The 14,808-nt window shown below is 31.9% G+C and overlaps 1 protein-coding gene across 1 annotated transcript in view; it reads left to right on the plus strand.

Moving 5' to 3' along the window:
* LOC134857159 (otoferlin-like) overlaps positions 1–14,808 on the plus strand; it is a gene marked incomplete in the record, with an annotated part of 123,098 nt that overhangs the window by 26,736 nt on the left and 81,554 nt on the right.

Raw genomic sequence — 14,808 nt, forward strand, 5'->3', positions numbered from 1 at the left:
TTGAAGAAAATTTTTAATGAAAGATTTTCACATTGTCAAAAATGTTAATTTGAAGAAAATTTTCAATGAAAGATTTTCAAATTGTCAAAAATGTTCATTTGAAGAAAATTTTTAATGAAAGATTTACAAACTGTCAAAAATGTTAATTTGAAGAAAATTTTTAATGAAAGGTTTTCAAATTGTCAAAAATGTTAATTTGAAGAAAATTTTTAATGAAAGATTTTCAAATTGTCAAAAATGTTAATTTTGGAACCTGATCTAAACTACATTTTATGATTGGATAAATTAAATGTTTTACCAATGTAAAGTATTTAATATTAACCAATCATGATCCATCTAACTAACAACCCACTTATTTGTAAGTGCTGAAGTTACTTGTAATTTCAGCACCAGAGAGATTTGAATTTAACTTAGAAATTAGTTGGACTCTCCCGAGCACTTCAGCAGCCGCAATAAACCAGTATACCCTAGATCTATTGAGCCTAGCAGAGACTAGTTAAACAACCTGAGACTAGATAGTATAAGAGTAAGATTAGGATCGGTATTAGACTAAGAAGTTGCACGAATCTATCCGGCCGAAAATAAGATAGCGTGACGAGCAGACGGTGTACCCTATCCGAAATTACTCTATGAGTTACACTTCGGTCCTAACTCATCTGGTGCGACCATAAGTCTCGAACAAGACCTTAATAGATTAGAATTAACCAAAATAGATTAGAAATTAGACAAAAACATTTACAAAAATGTTATACGACAATAATTTAATCGAAATGTCTCTACGACTCAATAGATCAGAGCCAATATTCCGAACCATAACAGAACTACCCGGAATTGGAAGAAGACCTCGAACCAAAGACGACATACGACAAAGTAGAAACTTGCCGTATAGTTATATGATAGTTCGGCAAAAGCCAGAACAAACTTTTATATTTCGAATACTACTTGCAATGAATTTAGATTTCCATTTGCAAACATAAAACCTTGAAGTTACTCTTCAAAATCATTTCAGGCGCTAAACAAATTTATTAATATACAATAACGATTGATAAAAAGATCTAAGATCGTTTTCCTAAAACTCTGCAGTATTATACAAAACATGTTTGAAAAATATTTATTGGAAAATAAAAATAAAAATTAGTAGCATGACAATAAATGGTTAGTAATCATAAATCATCCTGTTGTTCCAGCTTCATCATCTAAAACATAACAGCAATCATAAACCCACTAACATCATCAAAACACTAAATCTTTCCTTTACACACATTTAAAATTTTATTAAAACTTAAATTCACTTAATTTTAAAACCAGATCATCAAGGCTTATCCTTGGATCTTAAATCATTTTCTACTTAATTAAATTTCAAATTTGATCATCAAGGCTTATCCTTGGATCAAACAGAACAACTTTGTTCTCCCCCACCCACTTAATTAGTGTCTAACGACCTCAAACGTCGATTCACTATCCAACCCTTTCTAAAAACCCAGGACTAATAGAAATTTTTGAACAAAACTAATCATTCAAATTAGGATAAACAGTGAAGAACTTCGGTTATTCATCCTTCACTTGACCCCCCCTCTTACCAGACCCAGGATAAATCTTAGACTTAGTAAGTTTAAAATAGTATCTAACGAACTACTCGCGTTCTAATTATACCTGAACCTTGTGGATCGATTTACTATTCTCCAACCCTTGAACACAATCACTACCCCTAAGTAAGATTAAGTAAGTTAACACCTTAGCTTATACTAGTCACGAGAAAGTAAAAATCATTCTTCGGAATCGATATACTTTTCTCTCCAACCCTGAACAAATAGACCCAGGTTAAGCTAACCAAAAAATCGTAAGAACTAACAGTTTAGGAAAATAGAAATCATTTAACAACCTTTGCATCCGTCATTCTAAACCTTATGTCATTTAAAAACCTAGGAAATAAACAAACAATCGTTTTACACAATTGTGAAATAGATAACAAAAAATACGACCTTGTAATCACACCTCATACACAAACAGTTGGATACATTCGCACAAAACGACAAACACTAAAGAGGAAAATAATAACTAAACAAAGACAAATAACACGAAAAAGATTTTCAAAAAATCGAAACGCATTTTCAGAATCAGAAACCAACAGTTTAGACGAACTTTACAAACTAAAAGAATCAATAGATAAAAATTGCCCACTTCACGATCAACTATATTTTTCTGACTCAGAAACAACTTCAAATTCATCAAAAAGAGGAAAAAGAAGAATAAAAAAGCAGTATAAACACAAACCAGTACATTTGTACAATTGGAATCAACCAATTCGACACATTAATAATTACATATTAACAGTCATCGAACGAAAAAATGAGCTCAACGCACACCCCAGGTGACGAAACCCCAGATGATGATGAAATCTTTCCTTTTATAGTAGACGCAGATACTGATAGAGGAAAACACATATTTTGTCAAAATTTACTCGTAAATTTATTTGAACCCGGAATCAGTCCATGTAAAACAGAGTTCTCAGATGTAAAAATCAAAAGACAAATCATAGATCACTACTTAAAAGATATATGCAACATAACACAACAGTATGGAATCTACTCCATAGAATTCACCTCACCAAACCATAATAATAGAAAATATACAATTCAAACAGACGATCTTGATTTAGAATTTTCAAAAGTTTTTTCAGAATATATAAAAAGCATCCAATATCATAACTCACAAAGAGCAAACTCCATATTCACCAATGAAGTTTTCGCAATAATATATAGTTATATTTCGATATTAGAAAACGAAATCCCAATAACAAATGTCTCACCAAAAGAAACATCTAAACATTTGAAAGTACGACATGAAATCACACTACTCTCTAGTTATTTAAACATCATTAAAGAAAATTTCACGAAAGACGACGTTTCACAACATACAAAACACGATCTACAAAAAATTTTGGCATGGTTCATAATAGATTACTTCACACACAATATTGATTTAATTGCACAAGCAAGAAAAAATTTTAGACCCCAAAATTCGAACGATGATACCGCTATCACAGAACAATCAGATTATGTTTGGGACCCCGAATGGTCTCATCCCGCATTTATAAGCTTTCCACAATCAATCTCAAGTCAAGCAATAGGTACAATATCTTACATAAGAGATTATGTAAGAGTAATACCATTAACAATTGATGCAACACCATTAAACTATAATACATTTTTACCCGATACACAAAATAATAGTTTAAACTCTACAGTTATACACAATGAAAACCTCAATGGAACTAGGAATCTTACTCAACAAGATATCCAGACACCATCACACTTCATAAATGAAGAAATTGTACACACAACAACTACACAACAAAGTATTTCACCAATACGCCCAAATTTAACAACACCAAGAAATACAAATCCTTCACAAACACAGGTAACCTTACAATCAACCGTTAAACCTTCGGTTGCCCCTAAATATTCACATATGGATTACCAAACATACAGACCCATGACAATACCATCAAAAACACGCAAAACATTCACTAGAAACAACTTTGCAGACCATAATTATAATTATACACATCCATCAAAAACATATAACCAACCACAAAGAAATTTTAACCAATATACAAGATCTCGAAATTGGGATAACCCAATGACCCAACCTAATTCAATAAATTTCCAAACAAATCCTCCACAGGATCACAGTGAAAATTACCCATTTTTTCAACAAAATAAAAATAAAAAACAGACATCTTATCAAATGGATTATTTATCCTCAGATGATGATTTCTTACAACCAGATATATTTGCACAAAATACTCAAGAATATCGTAGACAAGGAATACAGAGAACACGTACAAATCATAGAAATTTTTCCCCACAACCAATAGATGCACAAAATCAACAACCAATTCAACAACAAAATCCAATTAATACACAATCTTTTCAACCAATTCAACAACAAAATCCAATGACTGCACACTCGTATCAACCATCACAAATGCAAAATGAAATACCACTCCCATATTATCTCCAACAACATGAGATAACAAGAAACCAACTTTCAAATTTTTCTCAAATGCCAAATGCAGCAGAATCATTACAAATGACAATGAATCCATACCTTATGGGTGGATCATCAATAACATCAAACAAACCTTTAATGGTTTTCACAGGAACAGACCCTGAATACTCTGTAGAAGATTATTTAAATGCAGTAACAGCAAACCTGATTTTAAATATTGGACCTGAACCAATTAATACGCCACTACATCAAAATTGGATACATCGACGCACAGCGTTAATACAAACAACCTTAGATGGCGCAGCCCAAAAATGGTTTTCAGTACTACCTCTAGAAATAAAATCAAACTGGAAAAGATTTACACAAGAATTTTCAAAAATGTTTGACTCCGAAAGAAACAAACAACAACAAAGAGTTTTATGTAATGAAATTCGCAGATTACCAAACGAAACCATCAAGCAAATAGCAGTACGAATCGAAACACTAGTTCGAAAAGCATATTCATTAAATACACATGACTATAAAAACACAAAGATGACAGAAATCTTAATGATGACCTTAACACCACAATTAAGGAAAATAGCAATAAAAAAGAGAGCATCACATCCTTCTTCAATTCGAGAACCCGATTTAGATTTTCGAAAACTAGTAGACAAATTAGAACAAGCAGAAATCACGATGAAACTAGAAGAAACGGAAAATCTGAAATTACAATACGTTAACAGAATTGAAACGACTCCCACTAATATTAATAATATACAGGAATCAGAGACAGACCTCGTTGAAAAAATCACTGAAATACTCAATATCTACGAAAAGAACCCAAACTTTAAAGGCAAACCATCTTTCAAAAAATGGTGTAATTATTGCCGACGATACGGACATAGTATTTCCGAATGTAGACAAAAACAGCAAGATAATCAAAATAAACCTCAAAAATATAAAGAACCAAATAAATCATTCTATCAATACATGAAAAAAGATCAAAATCTACCGAACAAAACAGTCCACAGCAACAACAGTTCAGGAAAACCACTCCCGAACAATACAAATTATACAAAAAATCAATCACCATATAACTCAAGTTATAGAGGAAGATCACCAGAACGAAGAAACACATATAATTCATCACAAAATCACTACAATAGACCAAATAGTCGAAATAACTACTCCAGATCAAATTCAAACACACAAAGATTTGTTTCTAGATCTAATTCCCAATCAAGAAATAACTACTATTCAAACAACCAATCACGAAATTCATCATACAATAGGAATAGAAACTACTCCTATAATCGAAATAGAAGTTATTCAAACAACCGAAACCAGAATTACCCGAACAATCGATCAAGGAATAACTCATATAATAGATCGAACTATAACAGACCAAACAATAATTACCAAAACAGATCGCGAAATAATTCACAAAATCGACACTCAAGTTATAATAATCGTTATAGAAATTATTCCCAATCACCACACCGGAATAATAATAACTATAATAATTCTAATAATCGCCACAGAAGTAGTACACCTAAACATCAAAGACAAATCAATCAAGTACAATCTAACCCAGAAACAACATCAGACCCTCCAGGTATTGATGACACAGTAACTGATACGTTACAACTCAATCAAATAAACTGTACATCATCAGATTCAGAAAGTGATACTGAAAACACTCTTTCTATCAATATGATAAAAGTCGAAAATGACTATGAATCTGTCATATATGAACAACCCTTTTCATCACACATATATGAAAATCAATCAGAATTTCTTCAAAATTATTACACTACACCCATAAATTCCACACCAACGACGCAAGAAACAAACGAGATTAACACTACAGATCAAACCAATAAAAATACCAAAACAAAATGCTTGAATACAAACCACATTTATCAAAATATACAAAAAGAACAACCCAAAGAAAAAATTTGGACAATACCATTTCTCTTAGAAAGCCCAAGAAATAAAGAATTTCAACCACCAGACCTTGAAATAGATTTTTTAATTGATTCAGGAGCAGAATCAAACATAATAAACATTCCCACATGGAATGAAATAAAAACTTTACACCCAAGGTTAATACCTCTTGAAACCTCCAGTAAGTTAGCAACAGCACAAGGATCAACATTGATAAACTACGGAAAAATCCAATTATTTCTTCTCCCCACCAGAACAATGGAACAAAGCAAAATTTTAAATAAGCCATTTAAACAAATATTCCATATCACTGACATTAAATATAATATCATTGGAATACCATTTATTTCGAAGTATATACCAACAATTAACATACTAAATAGTAAAATATTAATCAAAGATAAATATACAAAAACAAAAGAAACATCCTTAACATTTTTTCAAAGATTAAATAAACAACCACCATTCTTTTCAAAATTCTACCCGATATTTAACAAACAAAGAAAACACCTAAAACCACTATCAGGAAATATCTATAATTTTTCAATCAAACAAGTTCACCAATATGATAAAGAACAAAACAAACAAAAATTTTATATGTCAGAATTTGAATTCAAACCTATTCATAAATTTTTCAAAATCACAATCTCATCCATAAAATATTTGAAAACTTCGAATTCCGATATCATTTCTTTACATGTCTATAACAACACACCTTACCAAGTAACATTACCTTTAGGACTTTTAGGATACTGTGAAACCAACGCTACAATATCACCAATACACGAAAAAGCCTATCGCGTAAATAATATACTCCAATTACTAGATATTTGCCAATCTACAATTCTTAATGAAGAATTATCTATAAATAATATAATAAGTAACGAAAACAGAAATACGGATTATTTCACAAAAACTCCATATTTCAAACCTACATTCAACATAAGTAACTACACAGAGGACCAACAGAAATTTTTAACAATGTTTAATTTCCAACATTCACAAATAACACAAGACGAATTCGAAAAGTTAGCCAAACAGCTAATTAAATATTCATCAGTCTATGCAACATCAAAATTCGATGTTGGCAAAATCAGTTCATCACTACATCTCCCGTTAAAACCAGACGCAGTTTTCAAAAAACAGAGAGCAAGTAAAGTACCAATTCACTTACATGATAAAGTGAACAGATTACTCGATATTTTAGAACAATACAACATTATATCACCAGTAAACAAAGAAGAACAACCAAAAGGCAACACATTCATCAACCCTGTTATCATTCTAGCTAAAGGAGAATCATTAAAAATCGTTCTCGACGCTAGATACCTCAATTCACTCATAGATGAATCAAAATGTAATTGGCCCATTGAACCAATACAAGTTATTTTAACAAAAATAAACGGCAAATACTTTACAACCGCCGATATGAATAGTGCATACAATCAAATGCCACTAGATGAACAATCACGACGTTTAACACAATTTGTTATAGGAAACCAACATTATGAATTCAACCGCTTATTCTATGGAATATCCATAGGACCAGCAGCATTTTCAGCTTTTATGAGCAAAATTTTTAGACCACTAATACTCAAGAAAAACGCAATCACCTATTTAGACGATGTTTTTATGCAATCACAAACAAAAGACGAAATGTTCAAAGTTTTAGAAAAATATCACCAAATACTTCAGAACGAAAATCTGAAGGCCGCCCCCGATAAATCACACTTCTTTTTGACAAGAGTTAAATTCTTAGGACATAATATAGAAAGAAAAACAATCACTCCATTGAAATCACGCATTGACGCTATTCAAAAACTTCAACCACCAACAAATAAAAAGAAAATCCAAGAATTTCTTGGAATGTTAAACTTTTTAAGTAAATATGTTTATAAAATGCAATTATATCTACGACCATTTTATAACATCCTTAGACAACAAAATAATTTTGAATGGAACACAGAACATCAAACACGATTTGAAGAAATAAAGAAACTTTTAACTGAACAAATTTCAAACACAATTCCAGACTCAAATCAACCATTTTATGCAATGTGCGATGCTTCGAACTTTGGCATCGGTGCAGCACTATTACAATCACATAATGGTACAAATAAAATGAACCTCATATCAGCAAATTCTCGATTATTCACTCAAGCAGAGCTACGACTCTCAACTCTAATGAGAGAATGCACAGCCATAATATATACACTGACAGAATATGAATTTCTGATACTTGGATCAAAACATCCAACAGTTCTATTCACAGACCATAAACCAATCATTTTTCTTTTTACACAAAAGTCTAATCCAAACCACCGAGTTTACAGATTTCAACTAATTCTAATGAAATTTCCAAACTTACATATAGTTTGGACTGCAGGAAAAAATCTTGCATTACCAGACACCTTAAGTCGAAATACACCACCTGAATTACTTACACGAAAAACAACAGTTGAAATACCCAAAAACATAAAATTCTACCTTGCAGAAAACGAAACATCACCCCGATTGGAATGCAAATATGCAGTAAAAACTGATATTGAACAATCACAAATAAATAGTTTACAACATTTCCCACTTTATTTAGATTGTCAAAATAATCATTATGAAGTTGATTTACTTGGAACATCAACTTTCAAACCAATCCCATATTCTCAATGGATCAAAAATAACACCCAACAAAAACGAACAAAACAACACCCGCCTAAAAAAGACCATTTTCCACTAATTGAAAAAGAAGATTTAACTGATAAAATAAATTTATCAGGACCACAAACAAATGATTCAAAATACACAATAAATCAAGTTTTTGACCTTCACGACCCACTTGACACAATACCCTTATCTAAATTAGAAATCGAAAACATTTTTCTCCCCCCAACAGAAACAATTACAATTTCAACACTGAAACAATATCAAAACCTTGACCCAGTAATTCGACAACTGAAATCATGGCACAAATATAAAACTAAACCTATCAAAGCAGATTCAACCATTCTAGGAAACAAAACACTCCTCCGATACTTTCGCAAATTTAACAACACAACAATTAACGAAAATACAGACCTTTTAGAGTATAACCTGAATGAATCTACAGTTCCATGTCTCCCTTTAAGTATGATTCTTATAGCTTTTAATATTTCACATACACAAAATATTAAAGGACACTCTGGATCAGAAAAAAACATATTCAAATTTTATACAAAATTTTTACTTCCCAAATGCACCAATTTGGATAAAAGTACTATGCAATGATTGTATAGTATGTCAACTAAATAAACCTTACCCAAATCAAAAACAAATAGCACAAAAACAAGATTTTAAAGGACAAAGTTTGTACTTTAACCATCGTATCTCATTTGATACTAAAGGACCAATTTCACCCTCATCAGAAGGAAACTCCTACATTATGGTAATTGTTGACGCATTTACACATTATGTAGCACTTAACCCAGTACCACATTGTAACGCTTATTACGCTTACACAACACTCTATGAACACTGGATAGCAAAATTCGGACTACCAGAAATTTTAGTTACAGACAACGGTACAGAATTCATAAATAATGAAATTATCACACTATGTCATTTATATAACATTAAACACAAACCACGTACATCTCATGCACCTTGGACAAACGGCTTAGTCGAAGGTATGAACCGTTCATTACAAGAATATCTTAGATGTATCATCAACGGAAATGATACAAAATATACCGAATGGTCAGCAGATGTAAAATTATTTCCCTTAGCATATAATTCACAAATAACGACAACTTTAGGAATGTCACCATACGAAATGGTTTTTAACCAAAAGCCACGCAAACCAATAATGTTTACAGCAAATTCTCATAAAAACGCACAAGGTTATTGTCAACCAAATAAAGACTCAATTTGTTATAACCTACCTTTACATACACATGATGAAGATCATTTTCATCACCCACAAATTCTTAAACTAGCCTCCGGTACACACACCGAATGGATTCTAAATAGAGATAAAAAACACAATGAAATTTATCAAAAAATAACAAAAAAGTTATTACAAAGACAAAACATCAATGAACAAATCAATTCACGTTTTACACCAGCCTCCGATTTAAAAATTGGAACATTTGTTTTAATACCTAATTTTAATACTCAAAAAGGAATTTCTAAAAAATTACAACCCCTTCGAAAAGGACCATACCAAATAATTGCAAAACCCACTGATGTCACATATAAAATTACCGACTCAAACAAAAAAGAAATCGTTCAACATCGAAACAACCTATTACCTTATTACCCAAAAGAATACGCACTCCGCGAATTAACTCAATTATATTCTTTCACAGGATTAAAAATCATTCAAAATGAACCACATCTGAAAAACAAAGAACAAAATGATAACCCCACCGAAAATCAAAACACAAAACCAACCGCCACCAAAAACAATACACAAAACCATAAAGAATCTCCAAAACAAAGAAAAAATAGAAAAATGACAGAACAAATAATACCCCAAGAAGAAATAGACAAATCTGAACATAGAAAAACAACAAGACTCCGAAATCAACCACGTAAAAACTACAAAATGTTCATCCCCCAATCTAAAATATTAAAGAAAGTAGAATTTAAAAAGTAATTTTAAGATTTCATATTTCACAATCTTGAAACCTCCGAAACATTTTTCATTTCAATTTTTCAAAATAACATGCTCACAAGTACGCAATAATTCTAGTTCAAAATAGACCAATAGGATTCATCCAATCCGTCACTTTCTCTAACTCAAACTAAGACCAATTAGACGAATCATATAGAACTCCAGGCACATCTATAACTATAACTTTACGACCTCCAGGTCAAAAATAAGCAAACCACTCCAACTTGACAACTAAAATAAATATCACCATAATACCGTACCCCTCCCTTATCTAATAACCCAAAGATCAACAATATTTCCCCAACTCAGACCACGAATACCCCCAAAACAAATTTGATAACTTAGCCTAAAGTAACAAAATGAAGATTTTAATTAGCCTAAAGTATAAAAATCTCACCATACCCCGGATCATTTGACAAACAAAAATAAAGAAAAAGACGACCTCCCAGTCACCATGAAAATTGCCCCCAACAAATTTTTACAAAACTCAACCCACTTGTCAAAAAACTAATAAATAATCCGACCACACTAGAAAATCGCCTCAAACAGCAAAAAATATTCGACCAAGAGATCATTTCTTAAATGCTCTTCTCTCAAACAGTTGCTCAAATACTTATAAATTTTAAACATTTTTTTTCAATACTTGAAGCCTTTATAATATTTCTTTTTGATATACTTGAATCTTTTCTAATAATCCTAATCATTTTTTGTAACATTTTTTTAATTTTCTACACTATTCTCGAACTATTCCTCCAACTTTCGAAAACCCTTGAATATATCCACAGGTACGATTTTAACAACTTGTCTAAATGATACGAACAATTTTCAGTAGAACCGATATTTTTTTATTGTTTGTAATTTTCATAACATTTTTATCATCCCTCATTTTGACCATCTGTAAATGTATAAAGAAAGCAATCCTCACATTTGCCCTAGCAACAGTCCTTCTAATTCTTTTTTTGGAAGAATATTATAATAAACACAAAATTTCTCACTAAAATAATAATTCAAAAAACCATCAAAAATTGCTACCCAACAGTCACAGAATCAGTCTTCACCGACATCATCCCAAGATAACCAAACACCACCTTCAATTACTCAAAATCCTCAAACATCTACACGAATTTCTTTTCAAGACAATCCATACACTTTTGAAGAACGACATACTCGTTTATCAGAACCACTAGAACCAGTTCAACGACAAGCACCTCTAAGCGAACCAACATATAACCTATACCCAACACTACCACAAGAACTAAGTAGAATAAAAAATTCTAGTCAAAACCAAAATACAGTCGAAATAAATAGACAAATTATACATCCTCGACGAAATAGAAATTTTCAAACTCCCCGAGTTCATTTTGATATACCTCAATCCCCATCACAAAACACTCCAGAAAACCCCATTGGTATATTACCAGAAACCCCTACGCTTCTTTCACAACGTAGCACCTCAAGCCTACCATCAGATTACTTAGGTTCAACACCAACATCTGAACAAATACGTGAAAATCCCTTTAACCCCCCAAACCAGGCATCACGACTACCATATTGGACTACACATTCATTTACACAAGGTGAACCAAATTTAGTCAATGACCCCATAGATATTTCTACCGATACAACAACATCCTCATCACTACCAGAAACATTATCACTACCATCAACACCATCAATAAGCCAGTTTTCACCACCACCCTTTAACTTAAACTTTCCAAATAATCTCGACGCCAGATATCGAGAACAATCATCAATAAATATTCCTTTAAGACTAGATTGGAATACATTCACAGCACCTCCACCACTATTTGGACAACATCAAGAAAGTAACCGCCTTCATAACTGGGCCTTTAATAGATTACAATATCGCCAAGATATTCACAACGATATCCGTGATCACAATATTCAAATACTCCAACAAAACAGTTTACAATTAAAGTTTGAAATCACAGTTAAGTTAAATAATATTACCCAACATCCCTACCCATTAAATCCACCTAACATAACAGCTCAATCACTACCACCACCGTTTATAACTACTGAAGTAATATACAAATACGACAGATATACCAAAAACACAATTGGCTACATTACATTTTATAATCCATACTCAGGATTATCATACACATGTATATTCTAAAATTATTAATTTTTCTCCAACTCCCTTTTCTAGTAATCTCAAATCAAAACATAAACCCTTCCCCTCGTACAGGACCACAAGATTTATTAGTAACACATTACGATTGTGAAGAAAATGAACAAAAAACACTACATAAATATGCAATAAATCAAGTATCACAATGTGAAACAGAACCACAAGCTATTGAAACCACAGATGTAATAGCAACACTCTATTCAAAAGCCCGAGCAACAACAGTTACAGGTTATAAATTCACAGCAACATTTTCCGAAAAGAAAGTACATTGTTCACAAGTCTCGAATGGAAACAAAAACCGACTTGACCATGAATCATTCTATCAAAGTAATATAGAACGTCTTTTACATCTCAATCCCGACGATTGTAAAAATGAATTACTAAGACTAAACATCACACAAAATAAAAACTCCCAAAGAAAATTAGTTAATTTTCAAGTTTTTTCAGACTCTGTACATCAATCACAACTTGAAAGACACCAAGGACATATAAAACTAGACGAAAAATACCCGTATAACGGCGCACACGGACGATTAACCTATGACCTACACGATAAACATTGGATACCACACATTGGTATAAATGACCCATCAAACTGCAAAGCAGACACAAAAAATAAAGGATACCAAGAAATAATGTTTTTCGATTGGAAAATACAACTCGAAAAAATACAACTAACACGAGATTTATCAGATAATACAATGATCTATCAAGGAATCCGATTACCTTGTAAAAATGATCAAGGTTATTGCGACCCTACAACGAGAACACAAGCAACAATTGTTTGGTTCCCCGAAGATACATGTACAACATTTCAAGTAGCAAAAATACACGCTCGTATGATAAAATTTCACGAAAAATATTTTATACAATCAATTCCATATGAACAAGTCCATCCATCACGAAAACTAAGTTCTAATTTTAGAAACATAGACAATATAGAAAACAAATTGACACGTTTTCAAATATATCAAGAAACAGAACTTGCATGTAAATACAGGAATCCACTTCACAGAACACAATACTCTGAAATATTAGTTGAATACGAAAAAGGATTCGACATGACCACTGGAAAAATAAAAATCGACCCATATGCCACAGGTCATCCTTTAAACGAAGGAACATCCTATATACCAGTTAATTTTCAAAAAAGCAACGGACAACCTGGTGGACATCTAAAACCTCAGGACACCAGAAGCACACGCTTACAAGAATTATCACTAATGAACACTACATATTTCGGTAATATCCACTATGATATTCATTTAGATATGAAACTAGATTATACAATTAGCCGAATTTTTCAAGAAATGTCACTCTCCGAATTAGAAACACTACACCAATTATGCGAATTAGAACGAACACAAATATTACAATCACTTGCACTAGCAGTATTAAAAATACCCTATGCAGGATACTTATTATCTGGAAATAGATCAAATTTTTTAGACTATGAAGGAAACATCTTATGGTTTTATACTTGTACTAAAAAAGTATCACCACTATACGTTTTTGAAGATAAACGATGTTATAAAAGAATCCCTATCTTTTATAAGAATAAAGTACATTTCGTGGATACACTTTCACGAAGAACCTATTTCTGGGATACCGCAGTCCCATGTGGATCAGAAAACAGCCACAATGTAGTACAACTAAACCCTGATGAAAATAAATATTATCTTCTCACACCATATCCCACATTAATGCAATCACTCAAAAAATTTTCACCAGAAAGCATTCGCGCTATTGCTCGAAACCCAAATATAGACTTACAATCAATAGGAATCTATTCAAAATCAGATATTCAACATCACATTAGAACACAACAATTCCAAGAATTATTAACACAAATGGACACTATACAAAGACAATCAATAGACCAAAATTTACGCAAACTTGCAGAAACCGCAGGATTTGCCGATATCTACACGCAAGACTATAGCGGATATTTTAAAGACATCAAAGATTATATATATCTAAACGGTGAAAAATACCGTCCCCAAGATATATCACCAATTAACATTTTTAGCTTTGTTACACTCAAAAATGAGATCCTCGATTT

Source organism: Symsagittifera roscoffensis, chromosome 1, assembly GCF_963678635.1.
Source record: "Symsagittifera roscoffensis chromosome 1, txSymRosc1.1, whole genome shotgun sequence".
Classification (NCBI taxonomy): domain Eukaryota; kingdom Metazoa; phylum Xenacoelomorpha; order Acoela; family Convolutidae; genus Symsagittifera; species Symsagittifera roscoffensis.